We start from the raw sequence: 18,892 nt of genomic DNA, 5'->3' as shown, positions 1-18,892 counted from the left end.
GGGGGCCCAGAATCAGACCCAGTTCTCCCGGTGCAGCCTCAATCAATGCTGAATAGAGGGGAAGGATCACCTCCCTCTGGCAGTACATCCTGCCTGTTGCATCCAAGAATAATACTATTAACCGTATAGGAACAAGGACACGTTGCTGACTTGCATTCAACTTGGTGCCCACCAGGACCCCCAGGTCCTTTCCTGCTGAGCTGCTTCCCACCTGGGTGCCCCCAGCATGTCCTGGGGCTGGGGCTGCTCCTCCCCAGGGGCAGGAATTTGCATTTCTCTTTGTTTATGGAAGTGTATTAGTGAACAGAATCCAGTCCTGAGCTTGTCTGTGTCTTATTTTTTTCTTTATCATAACTTTGAATGACGGTTTTGACGAGCCAGTATGCATTGCCTGTTAGACACAGGTTTTACTATTAGAAGTCTGATTTTGAAGGGTGGGTCAGCTTATTTAACATCATAATTTTGTTCTTCTAATTTGCAGTCAGAACTGTTCTGTCCTGCTTCCAGATCTAGTGCTGGCTTGCTTTGGAGCTTTTGATAAGTCTTCTTGCATTGTACTTTCAGTCTTGGGATACTAAAGCAAACTCGTTAAGGAGCTGTAAATGTGAGTACGAGGTAGTATGTCTAGGTACCCACCTTCTGCCATGTACATTAAAATCCTAACTCAAACTCATTTGTCTGTTAACTAATGGATTTTCATGAATAGAGGCATGTGTTTTGCGGTGACAGACCTTCAAATGGGTAGGAGACCATCAAGTGCATCACTTAATGAACTCGTTACGTGGCAGTTTGCTGGTAGCATGCTGGCTCTCAGTGGAGTGCGGACAGGAGAAAGAGTAGAGAGCAGAGGGGGAAGCAACAGCTGGCAGGTGGGACCAACGTGGGGAGCATTTCCTAGAGTTTCGGGAAGGCAGATTTAAATAGGGAATTGGCTTAGTTTTTGTGGGAGCATGCAGACAAATCAAGAACAGATGAATTGAGCAGTGGGAAGAAGGTGTGAGATGATGATACTCATTGAAGGACCCAGGATTTGATATGAAAACACCCTTTGTTAGCTACCTTTGCTACTTTCCCCCCACGTTACCGTTTGCCTCACCCTCTTTTCTTTCTGCTTTGGACGTATTTCAGCTGCAAGTTCTGTGTCAAGCCCTTCTGTTTTGTCCTGTGCTGAAGAGCTGTGGCTAATTTTAATCAAGCCTGAACTGTCATTCCGGTTCATCAATGTCACATTAGCGTCATTGCTGTTCATCAATGTCACATTAACAGTAAATCCGAACTCCCTGATTATTAAAGTGGATGGAAATCACTGCTCTGTGTGTGGCCAAATAGCTTCTCATCAGCTGGGTTTTTGATGGGGCCTGATAGTTTAATGCAGGCCTTAATCAAGGGCTTGTAACTGTTTTCTCTGCTCGTTTTTATCCTCGTGCCACTGAATTGCATTAACACGTGCACATATTCCCTATTTTTCTTCAGCACATTGTATTAGGACTTGAACAGAAACCTGGCTTTAGGCTGAAGCATTGCTCATATTAACTGCTTAGGCCCTCAGTGTTAACGAGACAAAGTATTTAAGAATTGGTGTTTAGGACTGTGAAGATTGGGAAGGTGGGAAATCATTAAAGGGAGAGAATGTGAACTGGGGTTTAATGCAGAGAACCATGTGTCAAAGCATTACCTGTTTTATCCCTGGGATAAATCTTCACTGCATCATTAACCTGGGCATTGCTTGGTTATTGCTTCTATTTCTTCCCTTTTCTCTGTGTTTTCTACCTCCATGCTCACTTCCCACTGAGTCTAGTGCTGGTGTTGACCTGAACAAACAGTCCAGTTGTGTGTACAAACCGTAGGTGATGTGTGAATTTGTTTCGGGATGATTAACACCTTGCTCTGAAGGTACAGAGTAAGGCATTTGGGTTTCCATTCTGACCTTCCCGTCATTACTTCCGTGGGCTCAGAGGAGAGACGAGTGCTTCCACAATTCGGCAGAAAGGTTGGCGGTTATGTTTTGGCAGAAGCAGTGATGGGATTTCGGAAGCGCAAGTGATGAAGAGATGGGTGCAGAACTGCTGGGAGGACTCAGGCTCTGGAACTGAATGCTGCTGATGCCTTCAGCCACCGATGTGCTTGCAGAAACACAGCCTGTGCCTCGTATTTCTATTTCAAAAGTCGTGTGTGGCTCTGAGCACGTACAGGTCCAGTATCCCCCCTTACCTGTGATAGCCAGGAATGTGTCTTTAGACACAATATTGTATAGAATATGAAACCGAACATGTTTTTTGTGGATTACAAGCATAAATACAAAGTATTATCATTAAATATTGCTACTCTTGTTATTCACCATGTCAGTCAGTGCCCTGTTGGATTTGGAGGAAGCACTTGCCTACCTCTGGGCCGACCACGTGTCCTTTAAAGAGTAATTTGCTTTTCCCAAAGTGACATTTTATTTGTTTAGCCGTAAGCACAAAAAGTTCCAGTCCAGTGCTGGGAGCGTTCTGGTAATTTATTAGCAATTAGCCGGAATTGCGAATTAACCAGCAGCGGTGCCCAGCGGCATGACAGGAGTCAGAAGTGACAGAACAAAGCTAGGCAGGCGCTAATTTCAATGCCTGTGTAAACCTCTAAATTCCTCCACACTAAGAAAATATATTTATTCTAGATCTATACCTGTCTGTGTACATGTGTGTGCATTTAAGATGCACAAGCTAATGAAGATAATGCATTTTCTGCACTATTAACCAGGCTCTTTCTTGCTCGTGCACGCGAGCAAGGCCTTGCTGTGTTGGTTTGCACAACACACAGGAAAGGACACACAAACAGTTTCATTTCCAAGGCATATTTTCACCAGTCCCTCCCTCAGCTGCACACGGTGCTTTCTCAAAAGGTTTTAACCCAACTTTTGGTGTTAGGATTGAGTCAGGACTGGCATTAGACCTAATTAATGACATACCGTACAAGCCTTGTTAAAGCGAGGAAAAAAGACTGTCGCACGGTATTTGTCAGGGGCAGATCTGCCCTGTCGAGGAGAGTTACAGTTAACCTTTAGCCAGTTATGATGGCAGCTAAAAGGTGCTTCCATCCTCTTTTGCTGTCACCAGACCTGGTTAAAGGTTAACATCTTGCTCCTGGCACCAGGGGCACTGTTGTTTCAGCGCAGCCTTCCCAAGAGCCCACCCGACCCCTGGGCTTGATTTCCTGGCTATCCCCTCAAAATACAGCATGGAAAAACAACAGCAAAAAAAAATGCAGGCTCCCCCTTAACAAAAACAACAAGGTACAAGAGCATACACGTATTGGAAACAACCTGTTCCTGCACACAGCCTTCATTAGTGAGCCCAGGATTTAATTGAAGTCCTTAAAGCAGAATGCCCTGGTGGCTTCTTTACCCTGGTGTTTTGCTTGCGGTGCTGACATAGTCGACTGTCAAAGAAACCACTCTTTGGGAATAAGCTCAGCCCTCTGTTTCCTCCTGTGCTTTTTTCTCTTTTTTTCGCCTGTTTGTGAAATGTATTCAAAATCACATCCAAATGATGTACTACCTGGGATGAGCTTTGACAGCGTTCAGCACCTCCTGCCTCTGACTTCTTCCATCTGAAGAAGCAGATGAACAAGAGCTTAGCAGCACCGGACAGCTGGAAGAAAATCCTAAAAGGGGTAATGGAAAGAGACCTCGTGTTCAAAATGTGCAGTGCTTAACACAGAGGCAGGCTAAATGGAATATAGAGTAAGCAGGGATGGCAGGACCTTCTTTATTCTCTGAAGTCTGTGATGGTTTGGAAGGCATTTGGTCTCCAGATCCCCCGTGAAGGTAAATTGCAGAAGCTACCTGCAAAACCGAATGGACTTTATAATTCCGGCATATCTTCCAAATGGCCACAGCAGCATCTGCAGGTGTAAACTTCATCCTAGAGCTCAGCAGATAAAAAGGCAGGTTTTAGCTACAACGTTCAAGTCTGGTTCTAAAATCAGCTTAGGTTTTGGGTTTATCAGCTGCTGACCTGCAATTTTAAGGCTGCAGTGGAGTCTGGAAAACACAGCAGTGAGTGTAAGTGTGTCCGAACCCAGAGGGATCACCTAAGGACAGGTGTACGGCAATCCCGTTTTTCAGCATCTTTTGTGTTGTGAGATGTAGTCGTATGGAAACCACTAGTACCAAAGTAACACTGTTTTTTTTATGGATAAATAATGTGTTGGCACCTGTTTGTCTAAGGTTTTAATAGAACCCACAATCCCCATACAAGTTTTCTGGCTTCTCAGCCATACAGGTGTGGCATTCGGATAGGCTTCTTTTTTTGTAAGCTGTATTGCACTTAGAGATGAAAAGAAAACAACCGACAGCTATTACCTTTTCCTTATTATAGCCCCATATGGTAGCAAAAGTACTGGGTTTCGGGGTGTATTATTTATCATCGAATTGTTGCTGAAAATTTCCTAGAACCGCCACACAGGGGGAATGAAAAGCAATGACACAATTTACAAACAAGAGTAATTTCAGCTGTTTATACACAATTACATCTCTGCTCCCCGAGGAAACTGTTGGAGGAACATTGTAAGTTTAAGAACAGCTTTATTTTTATAAACACTTTTTTTTTTAATTGCTGAGTCGAAGTTGTGTTTATTACCAAAAATTCCCAAGGCTTTTTCTGCAAACAGTTCAATCTCCTTAACACAGGCACAATTTAGTTATGTATTTTCATCCCCCCTGGTTATATTCCATTTTTTTCATCTCTCTTTTAAAATTCATGTATTCTCTGAGTTCCCATATACCATACGAACTCTCCCTGTTTTCTTTGGACTGTTGACAGCCTTACAAGTTAACAAATACCCGAAGTTAACAAAACACCTTTCTATTAAATACTGTCATCACGTAAGGGCTCTTGAAGTGTTTTGCAAACGCTGCTAACTAGTCAGCGTGAGTCTTGTAATGTTAAGTCCATTTTACAGAATATTAAAAGAAAAGGTGTTTTATTCCTTCATTTATGTGCAGTACCAAAGGCTGCATTGCATAGCCCGACTCTTCTAGCTGTCTTGCTATGTACTGATCCACAACATCCGAGTGTCTTGTCCAGAATTCGTAAGGAATTTTCCAAACCCACAGCTTCTCTGCATGGGTCACACTGCTTCCGTACGTTGTTGGGTACGGTGTCCTTCATTTTGGGTTGGTTTGCTGTGCATTTACAGAGAGTTATGCTTTGTTTCTCTGGCTTTTGTTTCATTTGACTTTGTAAAGTTGCCTTAGACAAACAGGTCTTTGCCTTCTGTGCCTATTTTTTCTTTTTTTTTGGTGTTTTTTTTTGCCTGAACAGTGGAAGAGGATTGAACTGAAAGGAGACTGTTTTCTCGCTTAGTTCCACCTAGCAGCTAGCAGCCTTCCCTCTCTTGCTCCAGCATTTTGCCATTCATCTAACGTCCGAGTTTCCCATGCGAGGATTAACCTGTACCCCAGGTTAGTAGCGGAGGAGGAGGAGGAGGAGGACAGCCCAGTGCCACCCAGTAATGCGGCCTCCAGTACTGGAGGAAGGTCCCTGCACATACCTGATCCAGCAGACAGTGAAGGGATGTGAAAGGACAGACTCCCCTGACTGAACACACAATTTCTTGAATTCCCTTTGAAACCTTTCCCAAAGGATTCACAGATATTGTGACCTATTTTTGATATCGCCATCTTGAAAGAATCAAATGATACTACTCATCGGTAATCTAGGAGCTATTTTATATATAGCCATGCAGGAAAAGTCAGCGGCTATGATATGCTTTTCTTCCTCACTTCTATTCCCTTGCCCCAAATATGGCACTTGGAGAAAAGTTGAGTACAAACTCCTATCTGTGTCCAGGTAAGAATATAGGATGTTACCAGCCATTCAGTTTATTTCAGGACCAGTGACAATCTCTTAAATCTAGAGTGACCTGAAAAAACAGCCTGTGTTTTTTTTTCCTTTTTTTTTTTTCTTTTTTTTCACCCCAGTCTGTAATCCTTTCAACATGTGCATAAATGGATTTCTTGCAAAATGCTTTTTTGGTGCAATGACCTATCTTAGAGATTTCCACCAGACGCTCATTACCCCTTTGTGTGACAGCCATTTCCCTAAATTCTCTTATTCCAACATCTTGATTTTTGAGTGCCTGTTTCTTTTTTTTTTTTTCTTTGCCATTAACAGGAATTTCTGAATACATCTCCTTGCAACAAATTAAATGAGGTTACTGCTCGGTGTCCCGTCTGTACAAGAGCTACAGCTCTGCTTTGTGTCTTGAATCTTTGAACTTTGGCTTTGTCCTTTTGGTTGTTGTTCTCTGAATGCTTTGGCATGAGGACAAAATTAAAAAGCACTTTAGCTGTTGCTGAATGGTAGGTGATGTTGACCCAGTTCTTGAAATGGAAATTAAAGCACCATCTTTTTTACATTCCTTTTCTTAAGCAACAGGATATTGATCCGCTGGGTTGAAGTTTTTTAAAAAAAAAAAAAAAGCTCTGTTATCTTCCCAGTTTATTTTTCTGGAGGAGTATGTTTTAGTTATCTTTGCGTTTAGTGGTGGTATGAAAGAACACGGAGATCAGATTTAGGTTATTAGGGGGATAAATCCTGTGCTTCATTCTGTGCTTTCTTATTCTGCCTTGTACCAGTGATAAAAGCAAGGGGATCTGAAGCTGAGCTTTGTCTGAAAGTTTTTTAGCTGTGAAAAAGGTTCCTGTTAAATGCCTATTTGAGATTAAAGTGAGATGCATGAAAACCATTGATGCGTTAAGCCCAAGCAAGCAAGTTTAGTTCCTATTTTGAGTTTCAATGGGTTGTATTACAGTTAGGCACAGATCTTTGTGCAGGATCTTTGTACAAGCACCGTGCCAAATCTTACCCGTCGTCATATTCTTCTGTTAGCTGATACATGAGGATGAGGTGGGAGCTTGCAGTGCTTGCAAGTTGGACCCATTTCATGAGTTGTGGTGACCTTATAGTGGCTGTTCAGAGCAGCGAGCCCCAGGTCTAGGAGCTGGTGTTAGCATGGTATTGTTGTGAAGGGACCAGCCAAGTACTTACTGTTAACAGCACGTGAAAACTCTACGGGATTTGGCTCTGTCACTATCTGCCCAACTCACGTTAAGTGAAAGAGTGAAAACTGGCTCCACTACACTCGATGCCTTACGCGGTGTTTTGAGTGCCTTCTGCGGCATGGGATTCAAATTGAAATCCTCGAGGTCAGTCAGAGAAAGAAGTAATGCGGCGTCCCTCAGTTCCTCCGCGGGCATATCCCAGTATTCTGTCACATGCTGATGCAGTGCCAAAGCATATGGATCACCATATGGTGACTCTTGCTGGGTTTCCACCACCTGTAGTCAAGCTGATTTGCAATCGCTGAATTTGCCCAAGAGATAAAGCAAAATGAGTACAGCAGTGAAATAAGATGGCAGTGGTAAAGGCTGAAGTTTTATGTGACTTACTGTTGTTACAGTAATTACCAGAAGAAGAAGAAGAAGAAGAAGAAGAAGAAATAAACAAATGGATTTAATGAGCATGTCAGTAATACAGGAACAAGTGCTTCCAACACTTCATTAGTCGGGGTAAGGTGGGCTCCATACGCTTTCTTGTCTCCAGAAAGACAGAATAATTTTTGTTTTGATTCAGCTTCTGCGAGTAGATGGAATTAAAGGAGTTTGGGTATCTTTAAAACAATACTGCTAACTGGTTTAAATGTGCCTTCATGGTGCAGAAATAATGGTGTAACGAATAACATTTATAGTTTAAATGATGAAAAAGCAACAAAAATACATTCAGTAGTTTTATTCTTAAGGCCGGGTAAGGCCAGTTTCTTTAATATTTATATATATATATGTGTGTGTGTGTGTATACACACTCACAAATAAATACAATAACCTTTAAAAATCTTGTTTTCAAGCAGTTGTGTTACTGTTTTGAGTCATGTAAAGACACGTAGTTATATCACGGTTAATTGTAGGACTGTTTAGCTCAATAGCTAGGCGATGGGGTAAGTATACACCAGTAGATGTTTTACTGGACTTGGTCCATCTCCTTGGTGTGCTAATCCTTATAGGCAGGGTCCTCAGGAAAGGGACAGTTGTTTTGGAACATCCCTGTGCCATTACGTGCCTCCCAGGTGTTAAAAAGCAAACAAACAAGGCTGGTGCTGGTTCACTGCATCTTTTGAACAGTTTTGGCTATCCCACCAGATCAGTAGTTAAAGAAAACGCCCTTCTGCAGTGTAGCAGGATGGATGCCTTCCAGGAATGGAGCCTTTCTCACTTTGTGGTTAAACCTAGTCTATACAGCCTGTCCAGTGCTGCGAGGAGCATCTAGTTGTGGCTAGTGTGACCCCCCACAATCTTAAAAAGCCAGTCTCAGAGGATACAATTTTGGGCTGCTTTTCTTTAGTGAAATATGTTTTCTAGTGCTTACAGCTCTGCTCTAGGTAGGAAGACGTAGGGAAATGCCCTCTCTTTTTTATTGTGGTACCAACACACTTTCTCTCCTGCTGCTTTCCAAAGATTGCTTTTCTCATGCTGTGATAATATGGGCATGCCATAGCCATTCTGTGCTTCCGAGGCTGTCTTCTGAAATTTTCCAGATGTTAGCTGCCCGGTGATGGGTGAGAACGGTACTGTCCAGCTTTGTGAAAATCCTTCCAAGTTCATCGCCAGTGTTTTGACTACGCGTCTACTCATTTGATGTTAGATCCTTCCCAAAGTTGGTTGTGGTTTTACCTGCACATTTGGGTTAAGTAACATGTTGCCCTAATGAAAAAGTACCTAAAGCTGCTCAGAACCTCTTGCCATATCTACTTTTCCACTCTCCTGTAGCCAGAGGGAATGTCATTGGCTTCTTTTAAAGTAATTGTGCAGTTGTTTTTGATGATGCTCCAAGGCTCTGTATGGTAGGGAGCAGGGCTTTAAACAGTTCTTGCAAGGACAGCTGTGGTAACCATAAAGCTTTGGTTGACATTTTTGTAGGGAATTTTGGATGGGAACTTTCCTTGGCCCATGCAACTGAGGTCTTCTGTAGTCAAGAGCAAGTTACCCAATTCAGCAGGGTAGGTGTAAACCAGGAGCTGGTATTTGCCCTGATAATAAGAGTTCGATGTGACTGAATTAAGGGAATCTTGCTAGAACTTCTCTACACTTCTGCTGTGGCGTGATGCCATCTTCTTTCCATCTCCCTTATAGAGACAGTGAGTGTTTGGGCTCTGAAATAGGAGCCTGTGGGTGCAAGACCTTGCACGTGTACCCCAGTCATTAGTTCCAGCAACATATATAGGCACTCGGAGAACGACAGAGACCTGTTGAATATGCTGTAAGCTCTTTGCTTCATTTTTTTCATGGGGGATTTAATCCATCTTCATGACTACAACTGTTTACATTGGCAACTAAAAATCTCTTCTAGTGATCACCCACGGTCTCCTGTGGTGCTTCTTTTGTTACCCTTTCTTTTTATTTCATGTCTTTTCTCAGTGAAGGTTACTTATTTTGTGGGTCAGCTTAAATGCAGAAGCTATGAGAAACTGTATTTTTGTTCAACAAAGTACACTTCAACAATATGCAGAGTAGTATGGAGCTAAGCATGTCTGTGAGTAGCTATTGTGGGTGAATATGGTTGAGATGCATTTCTGTCATCTGTTACTGAGATCAGTAGCACCAAACCCCAATTTTTTTGGGATCCCGGTTCTTCTATCAGACCTATTTTGTTTCTTGTCCAGCTGGATTTTCCATTGTGGAAGCAAGTTTAGAGTAGGGATAGGCAGGATACCTTGAGTAGGACAAGAGCCCATGCAAGTCCTTATCCTTGCACACCCAAAGGAAGGTGGATCTGCAAAGTCTTTGGAACAAGCGGAGGTGAAATACAGGCCTGTTTTTGCCAGAATATATGTTGTTGGCTAACATAGACTGTCTGTACTGGTGGTGTAACAACACAGTGTAGCAGGTGTTGCACTGGTACAAGAAACTGAGCAGGGGGATGTGAGCTGGCTCCTGTCTTAACTACATGGATTTGTAGTGTATCCCATACATCATTTTTAAAACTGTTTTTTTTAAAATAACATCATACATGAATTTGCGATAATCCTTAGTTTTGTCACTCTATTATAATTCTTAGGTTTTGTTCTGGCGTCCGGATTGCAACGAGAGGGAGATGTGCAGTATTTTATAACCCAAGGGAAGAAGCTTCGGAGATCTGAAGTCCTGGCCTCTGCTTTCCAGGAGTGCTTGTGGCTGGCATTTAAATCACGCCACAGATGCTAACTGCATGTGGCAGATACTTGTCTAGATAAGTCGGTTTTTAATGTGTATTGGATTGTGTTCAGGCTCTAAATGCTAAAGGTAGTTTAAGCAGTTGAATGTGATAGGTAACAACTTCAAGACAAATCAGAAGAGATTCACATTTGCTATGCCTACATGATTATTTTGCGGGGGTCTTTCTTCCCAAGTAACTGCTTGTAAAATGGAAATATTCAAACACGGGCATTTACTTTGTTTCCTCTTAGCGTATTTTAAAACCCCAGCTTTAGTTCAGTTCCAGCTAGAAGCCCGTACAGACTCAAGATACAGTGTTTTTGACAAATAAAGGCAGTCTTTACAGCTAAGGCTTCTCAAGGTCTTTAGGATCTATATTTAATTTCCTGCCTGATGGAGAAAAGAAAAAAAAAGAGAAGTGCCATGAATTGAACTTTGTGTTCTTTTTCCAGCCAGCCTGGCAAATAGACATCAGACCCACCTTTTTAGTGTTCCCCTCGCGCAGGGGTCGGTATCCTCACGGTGTGTAGAGGACAGGTTTTAATGTACCAGCCCAGCTTTGGCGTACCAGGACGTGCAGTTCTGCCGCGGGGACAGAGCAAGTTGTTAAGTTTCCCAGGAAGAATTTACTGGATGTTCTAGCAGTTCATGATTAAAATGAACACCGCGTCTCTGAGGAAAATACCAGCTGAGGTGATTCTGTAAACGGTGCTGTGTGTGTATGTACAGCGGCACATAGTTAAGTCATTAAAATACAGTTACCTGCACTCCTGAGCTTGTGACCAGATACGGTCTTAATGGATTGTTGTAGCTTTAATGAAATCCAGTCTCGCTGAATCACTAAACTTTCTTTCTCCTGGAAGGCTCTTTACAGGGACCTGACAGATCACCTCTCCAGTGCTTCCAGACGTCCTGGCTCTCTAATTCTTCTCCATAACGAGTTTTGTGCTGCACGATAAAATATTCATGTTAAAATAGGTTCTAAACTAATTATCTGCAGCCAGCAGTTGCCGGTGTAGTCATTTGCTGTTAGCTTGGCTCAAGTTAACGGCTTGTATTTCAGTACAAATAGTCCCTCCTGGCTGTTTCCTGTCACTGATTCTTATCCTAAATGGAATTTCCATACGTGTGTGGAGCTAATTCTCCTGACGTCCAAAGGAGCTTTCTCCTTCTACTTCTGCATCCTATTTCTAAAGAGGAGGATGTGTTATGTATTATGCAGTTGCTGCAACTGCTTTTTGCTCAGAAGCAATCATCTAGTTGGTCTTTTCTCTGCACAGTGTGACTTATACTCTGAGCTTTCTTTTACCGTCTGCATTTTTAACGACAATAGAAAATAGGTGTTCAACATACGGCGACCGTTCTGTTTGCGTATTGAAGTCACACAGGCAAAAAAGAATAAGGTTATCCCATTAAACTGGCATAGTTAGAAAACCCTGACTACGTTGTTTTGGAGCTTAAAAGTGCCCTTACATTGGACTAAAGTGGACGACAGTAGACCAAGACTGGATAAAATGGAATTGGGTCTCGTAAGAGCTAATGACTTTTTTGGTTTTCAATATGAGCTGTATGTGGCAATCAAAACTTCAAGTTTTTTTCTTCCTCCTTTTCTCAGAGACAAGCTTGTATTGAAAATATTGACAGATTTTAATCTCTTAATATTGCCATATGTCCACATACTGTAAAAATGTAAGTGCCACTAAATGTATGGAAGTCATTTTGATTAATCGCATGTCTGTGTGCCTAATTATTTGTGGGATCAAGGCCTGTGAGTACTAACATGGAAATAATTTAGAAATCTTCTTTTCGTAATTCTTCATGTTTACAGCAAGTAATTTAAACAGCTTGCAGGGACAAAAAATCCACTCCAGCCTACACTTATTTTTCCCCATATTAGTCCTAATGGGACTCTAGCAATCTGACGCCTCTAAGATACTCATGTTCAGATATTTAAGCTCACTATAGAATTGCAAGTGTGTATTACGGCAATGAAGACAGACTCTTCCTATAGGTGTCTAAGGCTAATTGATAACCAGAAAGTTTCTGCCATTTTCAATTAAACCTCAAACCTACATGGACTTCATGCAATCCAGTTGATTGGAGTCTTCAGCTTTGTACGAGACCCTTGTAGACGCGCCCTCGGTATGATTTTTGGGAGCAGAGGGGATTCACCGGAGATCCATTGGAAATAAAACTTCTGCAAAGTGGTTACGGCATGAGCAGAACCTCTCTGGAGTCTTCATGGCACAGGTCACTCCACCTCACGTGAGATCTGCTCCTTTTTCCATTACCTTTGTTTTTATTTGTTGCGACATTTTATTGTGCATCTAAGAGCTCCTTTAAGTTGTCTTATTTGTGGAATGTGAGCTTCAGTTCAACATGAATAATGAGGAGGGAGGAAGAAATGGAAGAAGCAGAAGCAGAGAGAGTTAAAACTTGAAGCCTCTGAGAGCCTCATCTTACTGACAGGACGATGTAACTTTGAGATGTTTTCCATGGATTTTTATCATATGTATGGGCCTTAGTCATCAGTAGGCATCAAATGACAAGAGCCTCCTGTTTCCATAAAGGAGTTGGGAAGGTCTGTTGAGATTTTATGGGTGATTTATGCATCTTACATGAATATTAAATCTCTAAGGATTTGGGAGGAAGTAAGCAAAACAAATTCATTTGCTAGTGTGCATGTTTTCCATGTAGTGCAGTAGTGCATACTCTTACAGTGCATCGGAAAAGAAGGCAGAAAATATACTTAACTATATACTCTGAAGCTGTGGAAGTTTAATGAAGTTTTACATCACATAAATTTTAGCATGAGGAAATTTTTACTGCTTTCAGACTGTGTTATATTGATGCTGAATTTTGCACATCTTCAATATTTATGAAATTAAGAAGTGGTGGTTATTAAAGGGAAACTGTTCCCACAGCAACGCAGATTAGTGTACGTGTGATTTTGTGATTTGTTTCCTTTTCTCCTTGACATTTTTTTTCCAAATAGTCCTCATCTCTGTAGAGTGTGGATATCCAGAAAAGCATTCAGTGATGTGACTTGAATCTGTCATGCCAGAAACCAGAGGAATGCTCTCATATAATGGGACTAGAGGGAATGAAAATGCAAGTTCTTTCTATTTTCATATTTTTTATTCTCAAATGCTCTTGTGTTTCATCAATACATAGTTTACTGTATGCTCTTTCTGAAATGCACATCCCCCTCAGAGCATTGCCAAACTGATAGTTTTCTGCTACGTGAGAGATAACTGATGGAAGGTAGAAATTGATATCTTGATCATGGTTATGCTTTCAGGTATTTGATCTCCAGTATATCAATGATAATTTCTTCAATATCCTCTAGATTTGGGAAAAATAACCCTGTCTTTTTAGAAATGAGTGGAATGAATGCTATCTTACCAAGAGATGAATGTGGATTTAAAATTCAGTTGATAGCAGCTATATTATGGTTTTAGGTTGATTTTCTAGGAAATGAGTACTATCATAAAGGAAATGAGTCCTTTATGATGGTGCTTTCTGTCCCTCCTGCTGATGTGATTGATATCAGGCAAATCTGAAAGAAGCACAAGGTGCAAAGACGCATGCAGTCCATGGGGGAAAAAAAAGTTACACATCGGCAACTGTGTTGAGGAAACAAACGGTGAGGGAAAAATAGGTAAAACTTGGCTGTTCTGTGCTCTGATTAGCAGAAGCCACTGTCCAGGGACGAGACACGGAGTTGCAAATAACACACATTTGAGGGTGTCTTCTGGCAAATGTCATGGCAAATGGGACATACGGAGGTTTATGGATAGTACAATGTGGAGTGTGGAAAGAGCTTAAGGGACAACGGAAGTAAAGGGATCTTCTGAGTGTTGAACCTTAAAAGATTTTTGGAACTGGAGGTGGAAATAGCATTTAGTTATTACAAGGCATCTTCATTATTGACTTTGGCCTTGATTTTTCTTATGTGGACGATTCTCTGCTGTACTCAAAGTAAACAGTAAAAGTGTTCAATATATTTGAAAGCGGTGTAACTTTATTTTTCTCAGGTCTGAATTGATTCCCTCATACATGCTGCTTTTCCCCTGCACTAGAACCGTGATTTCCCACTAGCCTATGTAAAAATGAAGTTTTACTTCTTGAGAAATGGATAACATAGAATCGCAGAATGGCTTGGATTGGAAGGGACTTAAAGATGGTTTAGTTCCGACCCCGTGCCAGTGGCAGGGACACCTCCCACCAGCCCCGGCTGCCCCCAGCCCCATCCAGCCTGGCTTTGGGCACCGCCAGGGATGGGGCAGCCACAGCTCCTCTGGGCAGCCTGGGCCAGGGCATCACTGCCCTTGTTGTAAAAAAATAAAATAAAATATTTTTAATATCTAGTCTAAATCCCACCTCTTTCAATTTGAAAACATTACCCCCTGTCCTATCACTGCAGGCCTTGGCGAAAAGTCTTTCCTATAAGCCGCCTTTAAGCATTGAAAGGCCGCAATAAGGTCTTCCCCTGGCTGTCTCTTCACTAGACTAAACGAAGCCAGCTTTCTCTTCATCGGAGAGGTGTTCCAGCCCTCACATTGTTTGATCATATCTTGTTTTCCAAAGCCTTAACATGAATATCCCCGAGGCTGCTGAGGCTGCACGGCATGCTAGTGGTTTTTGAAAGATGGGGGTGTCCTGGAGACATTTAGCACTGCTGTGGTACACGTAGATGTGTGCCAGTGGAGTATTTGGTAGGCGGCTGTGAGATGACTTTTTGGCTTTGAGCAGATAGGAGTTCATCATGGGGTACGGGCAAGAGAAAAGTTGTGTGAAGTAGCACAGCGTGGTACTGAGGTTAATTAGCTCTAGCTCTGGCGAGACACAGAGTGCATTAAACTACGTTTTGTGTTTTGCTAGCTGGGTAAATGTGAGTATGGATAACTTATTTAACGTGGTCCTGGGGGTACCTCGGGCACAGCCTGGCTTGCTGAGTGAGGGGAGGGATTGTCCTGCTCGGCTCCAAGCTGGTGCGGCCTCACCTCAGGCACTGTGTGCTTTTTGGGGCGTCACAGTATAAGAAGGACATAAAAGTATTAGTGTCTAAAGGAGGGCTACAAAGATGGGGGAGGGTCTAGAGGGGAAGAAGTATGAGAAGCGGATGAGGGCCCTTGGTTTGTTCGGCCCAGAGCAGAGCAGGCCGAGGGGAGGCCTCATGGCGGCCTGCAGCTCCCTCACGAGGGGAGCGGAGGGGCAGGCGCTGAGCTCTGCTCTCTGGGGACAGCGACAGGACCCGAGGGAACGGCATGGGGCTGGGACAGGGGAGGGTCAGGCTGGGGCTCAGGGACAGGTTCTGCACCCAGAGGTGGTTGGACACTGGGACAGGCTGCCCAGGGCAGTGGTCACGGCACTGAGCCTGGCAGAGCTCAAGAAGCATTTACACAAGGCTCTCAGACATGGGGTTTGGTGTTTGGGTGGTCCTGTGTGGAGCCAGGAGTTGGGCTCGGTGATCCTGGTGGGTCCCTTCCAACTTGGGGTATTGTGTGGTTCTGTGGTACTATGGTCAATGCCTGGCCAATGTTGTCTCTATGCAGGCGTTCAGCTCACCTGCCCCCTTTCCGTGTGCAGTTTTTAAGAGGCTGTGCAGAAACAGCTGTGCTGTTTTCTCCGAGGTGCGGGTGTTGTCAGGGTGCTGCCTCAGATGCTCACCGGTCCAATGTTTATTCAGACTGGAGGAGGACAAGACTTTTGCGAACGTTATGTGGATTTGTAAGGGAAGCCAAAAGCCTTTGCTACATAAAATAGCAGGCAAACAAAAGCTGCTGCATGGGAAGTATTCTGAGTTTTAAGGGGCACCAGCTTTGAGTAGTCATTCCTCATTAGATAGTACAGGTTAAAGCAAGTTGAATGTAGGCTGCTTTGGTATTTAAGTCCTGATGATGTTTGCTGCAGTACACGTGGGGCTGGCGGTTGCTGACCTTTCACGTCTACCTTGTCTAACTGTCCTCGGAGAGAAACCGTTCACATATCCTGAGCCATCAGTGAAGACTGATTAGTTAATACATAGAAGTCGTGGAAAAATGCTCTGTAGTGTAATATTTATTAATAATGTTCCATCTCGTATATGTGAAAGAGCCTTGGTCTCACTTGTAATATTTTCATGAGAGTCTTGAGGGGGAGGGGAAGAAAGTGAAGCTCAGGTGCTGGGTTAAACTGAGATAATCCTGGGTAAGCTGAGCAGTTAAAGCAGGACAGGAAAGAATAGCAGTGTTTATATGGGGTGGTTTGGGTAGCGCAAGTCATGATGCACCTCTGTTGTCATACTCACCTAACTGCTTAAGGAGTCCAGAATAAAAGGAGCTTAGTGTGCTGTTATTGTCATACCTCTTAATAGTTTTTTTTAACTTTAATTCCTTGAGTCATCTTTTTTCTTTTTTTTCTTTTCCTTGCTTGCTGGCCTCCAGTGGCCTAACCAAATACCTTCCTAATTAAATTTAATAATAGAAAGAGTCATTAGTGAGGTGTGTTGTTCTGCTGGGAGAAGGGATGGTTGGGAGTGACGTGAACGACAGAGGAATGATTTCTGGGGTTTCAGCTGAACTTCTCCAAACTCTGCTGTGAAGCAATGGAAGAGGAGCTCACAGAGCTGCCAGTGGGGAAGGGGTTAAGCTCTGAGTTTGATCTCCTCTTTTCCAGGGAGTGTTTCCTGGCATGTATTAGAGCAAAAGGGGGCTGTAAACTTTAGTTGGAGAGCCCTAAAGAAAAGTAAGCTTTGTGTACCAAGTCCCAAGAGTTTTTAAGAAAGTGGATCAATTTGGTTAAATTGTGAATGAGTATTCTCCTGTGAACATCTGTAAACTGTTGAGTTTAATTGGCCTACAGCTGGCTCTGATTGTAGGTTCGGGGTGATTTTTTTCTTAGTATCTCATTTCCTTTCCCCTATAGTTTTCTGGTGTCATTTGTTCTTTTTTTTTTTTTTTTTGACATGTTATAAAGTAAATAATAACGCATACTCACATAGACATCCCTTTCAAAGAGCCCTAAAGAGAAGTGGGCTTATCTGGCAGAGCATCCTTTTGTAGGCACCTCTCGCTGGCTGAGCATCAATGGGTTCCAGCTGCTTGGGGGGATGGAGGGTGGGTGGAAAGGTGTTTGTGAACTTGGTTTATTGGATTTATTTGCTTTATGCTGCAGTTTTCCCGTTTTTAGATATTTTTCTTTGAACCAGTTGGCAGGCGGCGTTGGACGGTTTGAATAGTGAAACTCCGCTTCGAATAGTGAAAAGGGAAAGGACAAACTCTTTCAGTTGATTTTTCTTTTGTCTGGCCAAGATGTGAATGTAACAGTGTGTGTTTAGTACATCTTCACTCATAGTCCCGGGGAAATAATATAAAGAATGAGTTTGGCTGTCATTTTCTTGTGGTCTCAGTATTGTCCACTGGCAGAGATAGCAAAATTAACTGACAACAGGATGGTGCAAGGCGTGACTGAGGCCTTAAATTGACCTGAAGATTCATGATTTCCAAGTATATAATCTGCTGAATGGCCTAACTTGTTCTTTTTATTATTTCCTCCATAAATCCATTTTTTTTTTCCTGGCTACCAATTAATTAACCATTTGTTTTTATCATTTCTTGAACTTAGAACATTACAACTGGTTCTGCAGGCTTATATTTTTTTTCAAGGTTAAATTGTGTTGTATTAGGAAAGAGCTAGAAATATATCTACTTCTTTTTTTTCAATATTAACATGCGTTAACACTGTTGAAATCACACATCAGTCATAATAATAGTCACATAATCAGGCCTGAATTCTACAAAATCCGAACTGGAAAATTTTGCAAGAAGCACCTATAATTATTAGAAATAATATTTTTAGAAAGACTGCACTGTGAGGAAAAGCTCAGGGGGGAACTATATGGAGAGCACGCCAAATATTTATATATAATATTAAAAAGCTAAAATACTAATAACATTTGATGAAACATCTGGCAAAGTGGGTGGCATTCTTGTGCCAAAATATTTACTGTTATAAAAAGAAAACAAACTTCTGTGCATTTCAGGGACTGAACTATAATTTCATGGCAGAGTAGAATATATTATGTAAAACATTGGTAACCGGCTTCTTTCTTAGAGATGGATATTTCTAATTAAAATTGCAGGATTTGGAGGGTTGCCTGCACTACCGAATCCAGCTCCCACACGTTTGTAAGGCAGCGAAATCTTTGGGTTCTGTAGGTAAAGTTGTGGGACTCCATCACGGAGCCGGTCGGGATGTTTGTCCTCGCGATTCAACTGGGAGGGTAATGCGGGACCTCGCTGCTCCTGACGGGCAGAAGCTGTTCTCTCATTTCCAGCTGAAACCCGTTAATGACCAGCTTTACTACCAGCTTGTTCTTCTGCCAGGAAGGATTAAGCTGTTTGTGGGAGGGACGAAGAACAGCTGGTGCTTTTTCTTTGGAAGCGGCAGGTGATGATACGGGCTGGAGCAGAGAAACCTGAGCTGAGGGAAGCTGGCACCACTTCAGTGGAGGAAGCGGTTTGAAGGCATCGGATTAGGAAGTCCAGCCTGCTGGAGGACCGCCGCTCTAAGTGGTGGATGTTCACTGAGGTGGGACCGAGGAGTGACCCCTTCAGCAGCTGGGTCAACGTGGTTGCTGGGTACTGTGATCTCATAAGAAATTCCCCCGTGATGGAG

General features: G+C 42.6%; 1 protein-coding gene and 1 long non-coding RNA gene across 9 annotated transcripts in view; both read left to right on the top strand.

Moving 5' to 3' along the window:
• EXOC4 (exocyst complex component 4) overlaps positions 1-18,892 on the top strand; it is a 381,730-nt gene that overhangs the window by 132,485 nt on the left and 230,353 nt on the right. The window lies entirely within an intron of this gene.
• LOC106038717 (uncharacterized) overlaps positions 1-18,892 on the top strand; it is a 55,901-nt gene that overhangs the window by 13,669 nt on the left and 23,340 nt on the right. For all 4 annotated transcript variants that reach the window (XR_010832971.1, XR_010832991.1, XR_001208785.3 and 1 more), the window contains exon 1: positions 1-18,892. This exon is cut by the window's left edge. This is a non-coding gene — a long non-coding RNA (uncharacterized lncRNA).

The sequence above is a fragment of the Anser cygnoides genome, chromosome 1 (genome assembly GCF_040182565.1).
Source record: "Anser cygnoides isolate HZ-2024a breed goose chromosome 1, Taihu_goose_T2T_genome, whole genome shotgun sequence".
Classification (NCBI taxonomy): Eukaryota; Metazoa; Chordata; class Aves; order Anseriformes; family Anatidae; genus Anser; species Anser cygnoides.
Note: the sequence above shows the minus strand (reverse complement) of the source record. Positions and strands in the feature narration are given on the sequence as shown.